Consider the following 13,654-nt stretch of genomic DNA (forward strand, 5'->3'; position numbering starts at 1 on the left):
TTGTCTGCTGATATAATAGGATTGGATGAACATGTTTAAAGAGATGTGAAACATTACTGCAATGCATGGCATCTGGATATTAAATAAATACCGAAAAATTTGGAAGTTTTGCATTTGTCATTGCAAAAATGCTAATTAAATTATACCCATGGTATTACCCTCTACCTTCAGTTCACAAAGTTTTAGTCCACGGTCCGGAAATTATAAATTTTTCGCTTGTTTCGATAGGAGAATTATCTGAAGAAGGTACCGAATCAAAAAAAAAATCCTAAAAATAAAGACGTACAAAAATTTAAAGAATATCATACTAGGAAAATGTCACGAGTTGACACAAATAGGGATTTATTTAATAGATTGCTCTTAAGTTCAAACCCTTTCATAACTGTGCAAAGAAAACTGCCATGCTGAAAAAAAACCAAATTGTTAAGCGGTGTGCATTTGTTGTTAGATGAATTAAATACATAATACATATGTACATATAATAGATGAATTCGTGATTGTTTTTACTTTTGGAGACTAAGATTTCATCAGTGTTCTCATTTACAGGTCAAATATTAAATCCAGGTCTTAGAAGAAATCAAATTTTTTAAAAGTTGCACCATCTTTTTGTATGGGAGCTAAAAGATATAGTTCTCTGATTTGAACCAAATTTGGTAAGGATATATTGGTTCAGATATCTATAAAAACAAAAAAGTTTTTCATACTAAATGTTGATTTTAAACAGATTGTTCCTATGGTCGCTATAGGATATGGACGGCCTTTCTGACCAATTTTTTTACTATATACTTAAAAAATTATTTAAGATTTTGCGTATTAATTTCATAAAGATAAGTCCACTGGAAGTATTTTTGGCCGCGTCTCCATACAAGCCCAACCACTGTACAATGGTGTCTCACGGCATAAACTAGAATTGTCACAATTTTGACAGAAAACCATATAGACGTTATGGTACTGGTGGAAACACATATTACTACTTTCAAATAAGAGGTTACACAATCTACCGCACAGATCATCCAGATGGGAAAGCCCACGGCGGAACTGGAGTTCTAATCAGAGAACGAATTAAACACCATTTTCATAAAAGGTTTGCAACGAACTTCTTGCAGGCCACATCGATACAAATTCAGTCAAGTAACGGAATCCTTTCAATCGCTGCCATTTACTGCCCTCCTCGTTTCTCAATCTCGGAAGGACAATTTATGGTCTTCTACAATACACTTGGGGATCGTTTTATAGCCGCAGGAGACGACAACACCAAACATACGCACTGGGGATCTCTTCTAGGGACTCCCAAAGGAAGACAATTGTACAATGCAATTATAAATGTGAAAAATAAACTGGACTACGTTTCCCCTGGAAGTCCCACATACTGGCCAACAGACTCACGCAAGCTTCCAGACCTTATTGAATTTATGGTGATAAAAAACATACCTCACAATTAAATAAGTGCCAAAGCAGTCTCGGACCTATCATCAGACCACTCGCCTGTGCTTTTAACGCTTCTTCAAAGCCCAGAAATAACCGAATACACCTTCAGCCTGACGACGCCAAAAACGAACTGGCTAAAATACAAAAAGTACGTGAGTGCCCACATAGAACTCGCCCTGGAGTTTAACATGAAATCGGACACCGACTACACTACGAGCGCCCTGGAACAAGTACTCGTTGCGGAAGCTAAAATCTCTATTCCTCATGCGAAAAAAGTAGACCGAAACAAATACTTCAAATCTAATCAGCAAATCGAACAGCTCGTCTCCAAATTATTAATGGGATCAATAATCTTGGCTATTTCCCAAAAAAGTGGAATAAATCCATCATTATAATGATACCGAAGCCTGGAAAAGACCACACAATTCCGTCATCATACAGACCAATACGCCTTCTATCTTGTTTGTCTAAATTGTTTGAAAAATGCTTGTTAACTCGCATAATACCACATCTGGAAGCTTGCAATATTATCCCGGCACACCAATTTCGCATCCGAAAAAACCGCGGAACCATCGAGCTAGTAAACAGATTTACATCCGAAATACGCTCAGCCTTCGAAATCAGCGAGAATACTGCAGCGCTATTTTCCTCGATCGTATCTCAAACTTTCGACCTAGTTTGGCTTATTGGACTCATACACAAAATTAAAACGTATTTGCTAACATACACCCACAAGATACTGGAATCATACCTCAACAATAGGGTATCCTCAGTGAGATGCAACGCAGCTACTTCGGGCGACTACATCATCGGAGTTCCACAAGTTAGTTCCATCGGAGTTAAAAACGTCAACGTTCGCTGACGATACCGCTATCCTTAATCGCTCCAGATGCCCATCGCAAGCAACAAACCAAATTGCTAATCATCTTATAATAGTGGAAAGTTTGCTGTCCGACTGGCGTATTAAAATAAATGAACAAAAAGGGTAAACATAAAACGTTCACTCTTCATAGACAAAAATGCCCTCCGCTTTCACTAAACGGTATGCAGATCCCACAAGATAACGAAGTAATGTACTTTGGCGTCCACCTTGATAGACGACTTAGCTGGCGTAAGCACATCGAATGCAAAAAGATGCACCTAAAACTGAAAGCCAGCAGCCTCCACTGGGTCATAAACTCACGATTGCCACTGTGCCTGGACTACAAGTTACTACTGTACAATTCAGTCCTAAAGCCAATCTGGACGTATGGCTCTCAGCTGTGGGGGAACGCGAGCAGCAGCAACATAGACATCATAAAGCGCGCACAATCATAAATCTTGAGAACTATCACGGAGGCACCTTGGTATGTTCGCAACGAAAACATCCACCGGGATCTGGGCATCCTTGCAGTGAAAGACGAAATCCAGAAACAAAAAGAGTCAAACAAGGAAAAACTGTCTTCGCACCCAAATTTTCTCGCTCGGGGACTAACTCGAGCTTTTAACGTTTCCCGCCTGAGACGCAACGACCTTTCAACCCATGAATCGATTTTTAGGGCCTTCTAACTCTGTATAAGTCAATATGACTGTTAGTTAAGTTAAAAATATAAGATTTGATACACCTCTTGTTAGTCTCGCAAAAAGTAGATTCAAAAAATAAAAGCAACGTCAAAAAAACACCTCTTGTTAGTCTCGCAAAAAGTAGATTCAAAAAATAAAAGCAACGTCAAAAAAAAAAAAAATTTTTGGTTGTATTTTTTTTACTAATTTTTTTTTATTTTTGTGTGTTTTTTTTTAAGGTGTAGTTTTACAAATTACACTAGTTTTAATACTCCTAGTCTGAATCTAAATTTTTTTCTGAGTCAGAATCCGAATTTTCTTCTTGAGCATTGTAGTCCAGAAGAAGATTCTGGCCTTCAATCTCAAAGGGAACTGCCTTGCTGGAGTAATTGGCCGAACTTTTGGAAATGCTTGTAATTAATGGATCTGACGATACCAACAATAAATTCAAAAGATTCTCCATTGTGTTTTGCCGAGAGTTATTACGCGTATGCGAAAACTTCTTAAATCTTTGTTTTGGGCTTCTAAGGCTTCTTCTGACATCATTCTGATCGGAAGTGGTACTTGTTCTATAATATCCGCCCCATGAATCTATAATATAATACTTTTAATATGCCATTCTCATCCAAAAGAACCAAATGTTCGGTTAACCAACCCGAGTTTTTCCTCTCGAAACGCTCCTTACATCTATTCGATTTTTCCTATCTTTTAGAAAGAGTTTTGCAAAAATTTTTAATGGTACACTCTATAGATGTCAAGTCCATCTCGGAACATTTGTATTTATCAACTATATCGCTAAAAATGTGATCAAACATTGCAGAACTTTTCTTTGAGGCTTCTGTTTCCCCATGCCATACTTCAAAAAGTGCTTGTTTACTTGTTAAAGTGCTTGGCGGACGTGAATTCTGAAAATATCGCTAAATTTAACAGGGGAAGCTGAACATGGATAATTAATACACTAGACGAACCTTAGTTTACCACAAATATATGCTTTTTGCGGGCCGAGGCGACCTTCACAAAGTTTTCCTCTACAAAAGTTGAAATTTGTTACAAATAAGAAGGGAAAGCTAACTTCGGGCGGAGCCGAAGTTGATATACCCTTGCAGTTAAAACCGGATATATATCACAAACATCGGATATTGTTGACCGATCCTAATGAGAATATGATAATATAACCCAATTTAGTATAATAAAAAATCTAAAAAAAGGTCCCAAGCTTCTATCTTCAAAAATACGAATGTTGGTATTTCTACCAAAAACTTGGTTTTTCTGAAATTTGGTAGGTCAGATTAACTGACCAAAACTATAATCCGTAAAAAGTTCCAGCTTTCTATCTTCAAAAACACAAAAGTTGGGTAATTTCCAATCGTTCAGTTATATGGCAGCTATAGGACATAGTCGATCGATCCTTATGTATTTCGGCGCGTCATAATATTTTGCCAAAAATAGCTCTCGTGTAAAATTTGACTCTCTCTCTCTAACTCTGAAAACACAAGAGTTAATCAATTCCCGATCAATCAGTTATATGGCAGCTAAAGGATATAGTCGGCCGATCCTAATGAAATTTGGTAGGTTGGATCAACTGGCCAAAAATAGAATCTGTACTAAGTTTGAGCTTTCTATCTTCCTGATCCTGATCATGAATATGTATACTTTCTAGGGTCGGAGATGTCTCCTTCACTGCGTTGCAAACTTTTGGACAAAATTATAATACCCTCTGTAAGAATATAAAAACACGAAGTGCACGATATGCATTTTGATTTGAACGCCCATTTGCATAACAAGTCTGTATAACTTTAACACGTTGTTGGATTGTGTATCTCTCCATGTTTTAAATTGAGTAAGTCTGAAATACAGAAAAATGAGGTCCTCTCTTTTATGAGGACCGTTGCCCCAAGGTCTGCTTCGATCGTTTCTGTCCTATATCGTGGGGTAAGTTTATTTCCCAGACGTTTGTTCAATTTGACTAGGACAGTTTCTCCCACCTCAAAAGTTCTGTCTCGTCTTGTGTCGTTTATTCTTCTTAGCTCTATCTCCTGAGCTTCTTTAATTTTTCCTTTGATTTCATGTGCAAATTCGGGAGAAATTCAATGAATGATGTCGATCGGCGATGAAGTATAATGTTGACCGTATCACTCATGCCTCTTTCAAGTTTCAAGCAGCGTGTTATTTCTAAAAGCGTGCTGTGGAACCTTTCCACGTGCCCATTTGAAGTACTAAGGAGTGGTGGTGCGTTTGCTATCTCAACATTGAATCTATTTGAAACAAGTGATCTGATTGACTCGGAATTCAAAGACGGTTCATTGTCACAAAATATTGTTTTTGAATGAGGATAGAAGTTCATCAATTGCATTATTGGTTCTATATCAGTTATTGTTCGAGAAACTATGTCTGTGCAACCGCACAATAGCAAATTTAAACAAGAAAGGAAATCTAACTTCGGGCGGAGCCGAAGTTGATACACTCTTGCAGTTAAAACCGGATATATATCGCAAACATCGGATACAGCTGTCCGATCCTTATAAGAATATTATAATAAAATCAATAAATTACAATAAAATATCCAAAAAAAAAAACCCAAGCTTGTGTCTTCAAAAATATTAAAGTTGGTATATCCGAAAAAGTACGAAAGTGCTTTTACATTTTAGAGCTCTAAATAGCTCTAATATAAAATTTTAGCTCTCTTTCTCTAAAAACACAAAAGTTATACCATTTCCGATCAACCAGTTATATGGCAGCTATAGGATAAGTTGGCCGATCCCGGTCATTCCGACTTAAATACTGCGTGCAGAGGAAAAAAGGGTGTGTGCAAAGTTTCATGTCGGTAGCTTTAAAACTGAGAGACTAGTTTGCGTAGAAACAGACAGACGGACAGACAGACGGACAGACGACGGACAGATGGACATGCTTATATCAACTCAGGAGGTGATCCTGATAAAGAATATATATATTTTATCGGGTGGGAGAGGTTTTCTTCACTGCGTTGCGCACTTTTGACCAAAATTATAATACCCTCTGCAAGGATATAAACATTTATCAATACAGGATTAAAGAGTACTTTCTGTCTGTGGAGAAAATATTAATGTGCAAGATCTCGCCTACGTGTGAAAGAATAGGTTTTGTGCCAAGGATATGCTTCTTTGTATGGCGGTCGTACTTGGCTTTTTAACAAGCCAAGCAGTTAGCTACAAAACTAGCGGCTAATTGTGACACTTTAGGAAAAAATAACCCTGAAGAATTTGTTTCACATTTTCCTGCGCGGCCCTGTGCGCTTCATTGCTACCATTTTGTTTTTTTCTGCGTTATTATAAATGTCAGTGACCATTTTTTTGGATGTCGAAAAGTTGTTGCTGGGAACGAGACTGTTTTTTGCTTTCATTTACGAGACTGTTTTGAATGAAAGCCAGTACGGGTAATTCGCAGTGTGGTGCATTTACAACATCTTGCTTGACCACATCACGGATTCTCCCTAGTAAAGTTTCCTTGTTCAAAAATTGTATAATATGCCTTGCCTTTCTTCCAAAAATAACAAAGGAGCGGGTAAAGTCTGCTGTATCTTCTTATATAACTATCTGGTTCCTAAAACAGTTGACAGGCTTGTCAATTGTTTCGATGGTATATGTAAGTAAAATTTCGCTATGTATTGTTGCGTTGTCTGACTGAGGGTCGTTTTCTAAAACATGGATGCCTGAATAGTGCATTGGCAACATAGTTTTCTTTCCCTGACAGGGGGTCGTTTTCTAAAACATGGATGCCTGAATATTGCATCGGCAACATAGTTTTCTTGCCCTGGCTTAAAGAAAATTTAGCATTATGCTCGTCTATAAATGCCCTTTGATTTAAGCATTTAAATTTCTATCCGATACGGCGAATGTTAATGGTTGGTACAGATAGTTCCTAAGAGGCTTTATGGCCCAAACGATGATTATTAAAAAATTTTTATTAATAACAATAAATTTTTCATGGTAGTTCAGTAATGAATCAGTATGCAAAAATATTCATATACATTCTATATTACAAATGATGTTTCATAATAAAAACGGAATGAAATCAAGACCTCAAAGCGATTAGCTTCTATGTATGTATATATTTGAGATTTGGGGTTTTGTTGCGTTCGATATGAGCGAGCGATAGTTTAGTTTATAATTATAAGCTTTCAAAGCTCACAACATTAATAAGATTGTTTTATTTCATTTTTGTACGTAAAAAAGTCAAAGATAAATAGTAAAAGTGAGTAAAGAGTGAGTTAGAGAGCGTCTGTCGTGACATTGTTTTGTGCACAGTGAGAGATTCTCGCTGACGCTCCGCGACCAGGGTTGCGATTTGTGCGCCACTGGATCTACGGCCTCAAAGTCCCGCTCTTAGCGCCCCAAAGAGTTAACACACCCGAATTTAGCGCCCCACCGGGACGTTGCCATAACAGCTGTGGATTAATCAGCTGCCTGGAATCGATGTTTAAGTGGCCACTCTGCTGGTTAATGGATGCTTTCGACGGCAGCTGGCCCATTGAAGCCAATCCTTCATTGATAAAGCCTTGCGGTGGCGCTGTTGGGGATTTGCCGGTTTTCCAGTCCTCCGCAGACTTAGCTTGTGCTGAATGTTCGAGTTTGTTGTGGAAGTTTTCCTTTTAGCTTTCAGTTCGTTGACATAGTTATCAAAGATGTGAGAATTAAGGAAGTCTGTAAAGTACTTTTATTCCAGATACTTTGCCGTGACCAAAAGAGCCAAGTCGAAGGCTTGCCAAAGCTCGCCAGGAGCACAGATGGTCTGTTCGACCCTCAATCGCAGCTTCTGCGACATCCAGAGCCGACAGTCAGACTGCAGCGAGAAGTATATGTCGTATACTGATATCTCGTATATGTATATATGTCGTATATCCGATCATCGCGTTGTTCTGGGCGGCCTTACGATCCTCCTCACTTTCCTCACAAGCGAAAGTCTTCCGAAAATTAATGCCTGTAATCCAGAATTCCAGGCACTCGCGCTCCTGTCGCTGTTCCAGGTACTCGGTAAAGTAGAATAAAGCCAATTTGCTGTAGAGGACATCAACTCCAAGCAGTAGGTGGAGTTGTATCCACTCTGCAGAAATCCCTGTACGTGGTCCCGCTCCAATTGCTCCAGCACATACTCCCTCGCCGCGTCAAAGCAACTGGCTGGGTTGGGCCTTTCCCCAGCCACACAGTAGAAGTGATATGTGAGCAGGAATAACAATGGGAAGCTCCACCTGTAGGGTGGCATTTACTATCAGATATTTTTGATAGATGGCGATAGCATCGCTGACACTGGCCCGGGATATTTCTGTTCCAGATCCATATTTATGTCTATTGATCTGTTTATTAGTCTCAGCATAAATCCGACTCTTCTCGTCGTCGGTAAGAGGATTGCGAATAGAAAGATCGCACAGCGTCTTTTGTTCATTTACATTGTTGTCATCTTTGTTCGGCGAAGATTGTTTCGTTTTTTTGGTAATCTCCTCCTGGGGTGACTCTTTTTCTTGTGTGAGCGCCGCTCTCTTAAAATTTTCAATCTCCAGGTAGAATTTAATTAAAGGCATGGCATACCGTGTATCCAGATACTACACAAAGTAACTAACGCAGTTTGGTTCACTCACAATAGAAGCCAGATTCATCGAAAGCCGCGAATTGTATGTAAAAAAGTCATCGTGGCTGCACAGGCTAATGCCATCGGAGGGCCCACCTCCCACTCCCATACCCCCGCCCCCAACTGAACCATCCTCCTCCGCTTCGAGGAACACTTCATCACAGAAACTGGTTGTGGAGCGCAGCGAGTGATGTTTTTGTGACACCGCTCCATCGGTCGCATCGACGTCCACACCGTCGGGTGTGGCGGCACAGGTGGCAGCCTTTATGTATTTTAGCATCTTTACTTTCTATGGCTTTGGGTTGCTCCGGAAAACCGGTGTCTGGATCAATTGTGCTCTTAAATTGCTTATACCTTAAGATTCAAGCCGAAATTGCCCAAGTTTCATACAAATATTATGAAAATGGTTTTCTGTGTGGCCAGAAGTTCTCGCTAATTTGTTGCGAAATTAAGCTCTCAATCCTGTAAAGTTCTCGAAATTATTGTAACAGGCTTGCCATCCTGAGAGAGGATTGCACCTAGGCCAAGAGCCGAAGCGTCCGCAGTTAAGTCAAAGGGTTTCTTGTAACCGGGATACAGTAAAATTACATTTTCAAAAACAAGGACATTATTAAGCTTCTCAAAAGCAAAACATTGTTTTTCATCAAAGCTAATCGGAAACTTTTTAGACTGATTGGCGTAAATTTTTCCCTTCAAAATGTCAGACAGGGGTTTAGCAACTGAGGCGAAGTCCTTGATGAAGCAGCGGTAATAGCTGGCCAACCCTAAGAATGATCGAACACTGAATAAACTTGTGGGTTTGATAGTATCTACTTTACTAGGACTGGTTCTATTCTACGCTTTCTCTAAAAAAAATATTTTTCTTTAGAGACCCTCATGTTGGCCTCAAACAGTTTATCCAGTACCCAAGAAATGTTATTCACGTGGTCCTCCATATCTGTAGAAAAAATTATCACGTCATCAACGTAAACATAAGTTACTTCCCTATTTGGTCCCTAAGAACATCATCTATGGCACGTTGAAAAATACTGTTCGGAAACTATCGCTTAGGTATCAAGTTTAGCTCATATTGTCATCTCTATATTTTAGTCTTAAGATCAAAACAATGTGTACACACCACTTGTAGAAATAAGCAGCACCTATGGCAATAATGCACATTTTCTTTAGTACCAATTGGACAGCGAAACAATCAAGAACAATAAAATATACAGTCCACTATCAAAAAGTGGCTACGCATTTAGAAACATTGTTTTGTCCTTCAAGCCGGATGTTTTTGTTGTTTTCTGTGCTTTGGTTCTCATGGTAATTGTTCTTCAATGGATCAATGAAAGGCATTGGTGAAGGGACGCGCCTGACTCAAGGCCAATATCACACGGAGCTTGGCTTGGGCTGAGGACGCGCACCAATCAGCCGCCACATCGGCGGAGGTGTCTTCGCAGCTGGAGCATCTCAACACAACATGGAAGGAATTCATTCGATTTGGTGGCGAAATAGCTGTTCTACACGAAGTAGATGGATATGCGGATCCGGAGCCTGACAACGCTTTCTACGAGGAAAAGTATCTACGGGCGCATTCATTACTTTCGGCGATAGAAGGTACAAGACCTAGCCCATCCACTGTGAGTAGCGCGAACGGCAGCAACGGGCAACAACGACGCAATAATCAGTTTGCTACAACAACTTCAACAATTATTCGAGCAGTTGGCGGCAGATCGAGCCACTGCGCAATTGCCAAGACCTACAAGAGGTGACGTCAGTGCGGTGAATACAGGTACCGCACAAATCGTAGAGGCATCAGCTGAAAGCGAATTGCCTAAAATTCAAATAAAACGGTTTTCTGGCAACTACTCGGAGTGGCTAGCTTTCAAAGACATTTACGAGAGCACAATTCACAACAAGGCGAATTTGACAAATACGCACAAATTTCATCATCTTAAATCTTTTCTAATCGACGAATCTGCAAACTTGGTGCGACATCTAACTATTACGGATGCAGCTTACAACACAGCGTGGGAGCGACTTAATGAAAGATAAAATCGTCCACGGCACATCCTAAATTCATTTATGGAGCAGCTTATGAAGCTGCCAACAACAACAAGGTCTGATGCAGCAACCTTGCGGAAGGTGTCAGACGGCGCAAACGAAATCGTGCGTGGTTTGGATGCCATTGAGAAAACAGGACGAGACTGTTGGATCATCTAACTGGCGTTGGAAAAACTGGACGCAGATACTCGACGCAGATGGATCGAACGCAGTGTGGAGTCAGACTCACCTACACTAGAGGAATTCATCAAATTCTTGGATGCGCGTTGCGAGGAGTTGGAGCGAAACAACTGGAGGGAAAACGACAGCCTCTATTGGTGACAAAACAAAGAAGGTCATACATTCGTTGGTTGCGCTTGATGAAAACAAGTGCAGCAATTGCTATTCCACAGAACATCGTCTGTATGGATGTTCACAATGTTTGGGTATGTCTGCAGGACAGAGAATCTGGTCATTGGGTCAGAAGATGCAAATCAACGTTCAACTGCAGACAATATAAAGCTCAGCACCATACACTATTGCATCTGCAAGGTACGCAACACGCAATTGGTATCGTTCAAACTGGTGAGGATCAGGATGATCCTAACGCACACATCTCATCGGTGACTATTAGTCACATAGCACAAACCGAAGGCTCCGCAGCAATTGTATGTGCACAAGACACTGCAAGTTCAACACAATCAAATGGATGACACAGAAGCACCCTTCCCACGGCTATGGTGTCAGAACTGTCATATCTGAACGCTGTATACACGCACTTGGTTTGGCTCGTACGCCATCCCGCATATTGGTCACGGGAATTTCATCAATTAAAGCAGACAAAACAAAGGGATGTTTTGTCTGGTTTCAAAAACATCATATACGGGATTGGATATATCAGAGGATCAACTGGTAGTCCAGGCTCACGTGCTTGGAAAGATCACCTCATCATTGGAAAGGCAGAGCATCGAAAGGCGTCTGCACTACAAGTTTTTAACGATCTACAACTAGCAGATTCACAATTTAGCACAAGTGGCCCAGTCGATATTCTTTTGGGCAGCGAGCATGTTTGGAGTGCTATTACTGGAAGGAAGATATTTGACAACAAGCTATATTTGATATTTGACAAGCTAATCGCTATTTCATCAGTTTTTGGATGGGTGATCACATTACTGTTTGCTCTCAATTTCCCTTGGGTCAAGGACGAGATCCAAAGAAGCAGCGCACGTTACATGCAGAGGCTTCATAATCACCCGAACCTGTTGGCCAGCTCCCTGCTGGACAACAGCGAGCAGCCCAGAAGACTAAAAAGGACACACCCGTTGGACCTCCCCTTACTACTCTAATTTATTTCTACCATATTAATATTTAAAATTATCTATAAGTGAAGTTTATGTGATAACATTTAATGGTTGTCCCTAATGGACAGTTTTAAATAAACGTTATCCTGCAATTACAAAAAAAAAAAAAAAAAAAAAAAAAAAAAAAACATTACTGTTTGCACCACGGGCAAGCAACACTATGGCCCTCACAACAACAATCGATATTGACGCCACTCTCAGACGATTTTGGGAGCTGGAAAGCATTCATCGCAAGGCAGAACCTGAGGACAAAGATGTCGAGAAACACTTTCTCAACACACAAACTCGAGACGATAATGACAAATACATCGTAGAGCTTCCTTTTACATCCTCAGATTCTGAATTCTCAGACACCCTTCAAGGAGCTTTGCAGCGGTTCAAATCGGTTGAACGACGATTAAAAAAAATCATCAGCAAAGCAAGGATAACGTAAACTTCATAAGCGAAAATCAAAGTCTAGGACACATGCGAGAAATCTCACCGAGCGAAATTCCCAATGAAAGGATGTTTTATCTACCTCATCATCCTGTATTGGGTCGGAAACTCAGAGTAGTCTTCGACGGCTCATACCGGGACGCCGGCCAAGGCCTTAAACGACACACTCTCGATCGGATCCAGTATTCAGCGAGACTTGTTTGCTGTGTGCCTGCGTTTCCGTATGCACAAATACGTATTTTCAGCGAACATAGGAAAAATGTTCCGTCAAATCTGGGTGAGCGAAAAACATATAAAACTCTCAGAGAATTGTATGGCGAGAAGATCCATCAGATCCATTCAAGCACTTCCAACTTTATACGGTGAGGTATGGAACATCATGCGCACCATTTCTAGCAGTTCGAGTACTGGAACAACTGGCTGCTGACCACTAGAAGGAGTTTCCAACTGCAGCAAAAATCTTGATGGAAGACTTCTATGTGGATGACGTTCTCACTGGATCCAATAGTGAGAATGAGCTGCGACGCAATCGGGATGAACTCGTCCAACTGATGTCCTGTGATACGCTAGAGCTCGGGTAATGGGGATCGAATACCAAATACATTGAATCGGAGGATAACACAAATTCCTCACACTCATCAGTAAAGGTTCTAGGGCTGCATTGGCGCCCTAAGAAAGACACATTGTCGTACACTGTGAATCTAGCAAAGAGTCCAAGCTGCACCAAGAGGCAAGTGTTGTCGGATGTGTCACGCATATTCGACCCTCTCGGTCTATTAGCACCAACCGTAGTTTAGTTCAATTTGTTAAATTTGAATTGGGACGACGAACTACCGAACAAATAAGCCGACAAGTGGCTCAAATGGCGAGCAGATTTAGAAAACCTACCACAATTTCAGATACCACGCTTGGTCGAGAGCGACACCCACAAGATCGAATTGCACGGATTTTCAGACGAATCTACGAAAGCATGTGCAGCCGTAGTGTACAGCCGACAGGTTAAGGACGATGGAACCATTTCGGTGGCCATACTTGCAGCAAAAAACAAGGGTGGCACCTTTAAAGCAACAATCTCTGCCACGCCTGGAACTGTGCGGTGCACATCTTCTAAGCCAACTTTTGCAATCCATCAAGGCTGGATTAAAACACAAGGATTTGACTATCTATGCATGGAGCGACTCCACAATAGTCCTAACATGGCTAGCGTACTCACCAGCCCAGCTAAAGACGTTTGTTGGGAACCGCACCGCCGAGATCTTGGAAAC

At 40.6% G+C, this 13,654-nt stretch overlaps 1 protein-coding gene and 1 pseudogene across 1 annotated transcript in view; both read right to left on the reverse strand.

The window, feature by feature from the left end:
* Window positions 1-13,654, reverse strand: part of nAChRalpha7 (nicotinic Acetylcholine Receptor alpha7) — a 1,067,155-nt gene that overhangs the window by 249,765 nt on the left and 803,736 nt on the right. The gene's annotated exons all lie outside the window — the stretch shown is intronic.
* Window positions 7,036-8,851, reverse strand: LOC108125554 (A-kinase anchor protein 10, mitochondrial-like; annotated as a pseudogene).

Source organism: Drosophila bipectinata, chromosome XR, assembly GCF_030179905.1.
Source record: "Drosophila bipectinata strain 14024-0381.07 chromosome XR, DbipHiC1v2, whole genome shotgun sequence".
Taxonomy (NCBI): Eukaryota; Metazoa; Arthropoda; class Insecta; order Diptera; family Drosophilidae; genus Drosophila; species Drosophila bipectinata.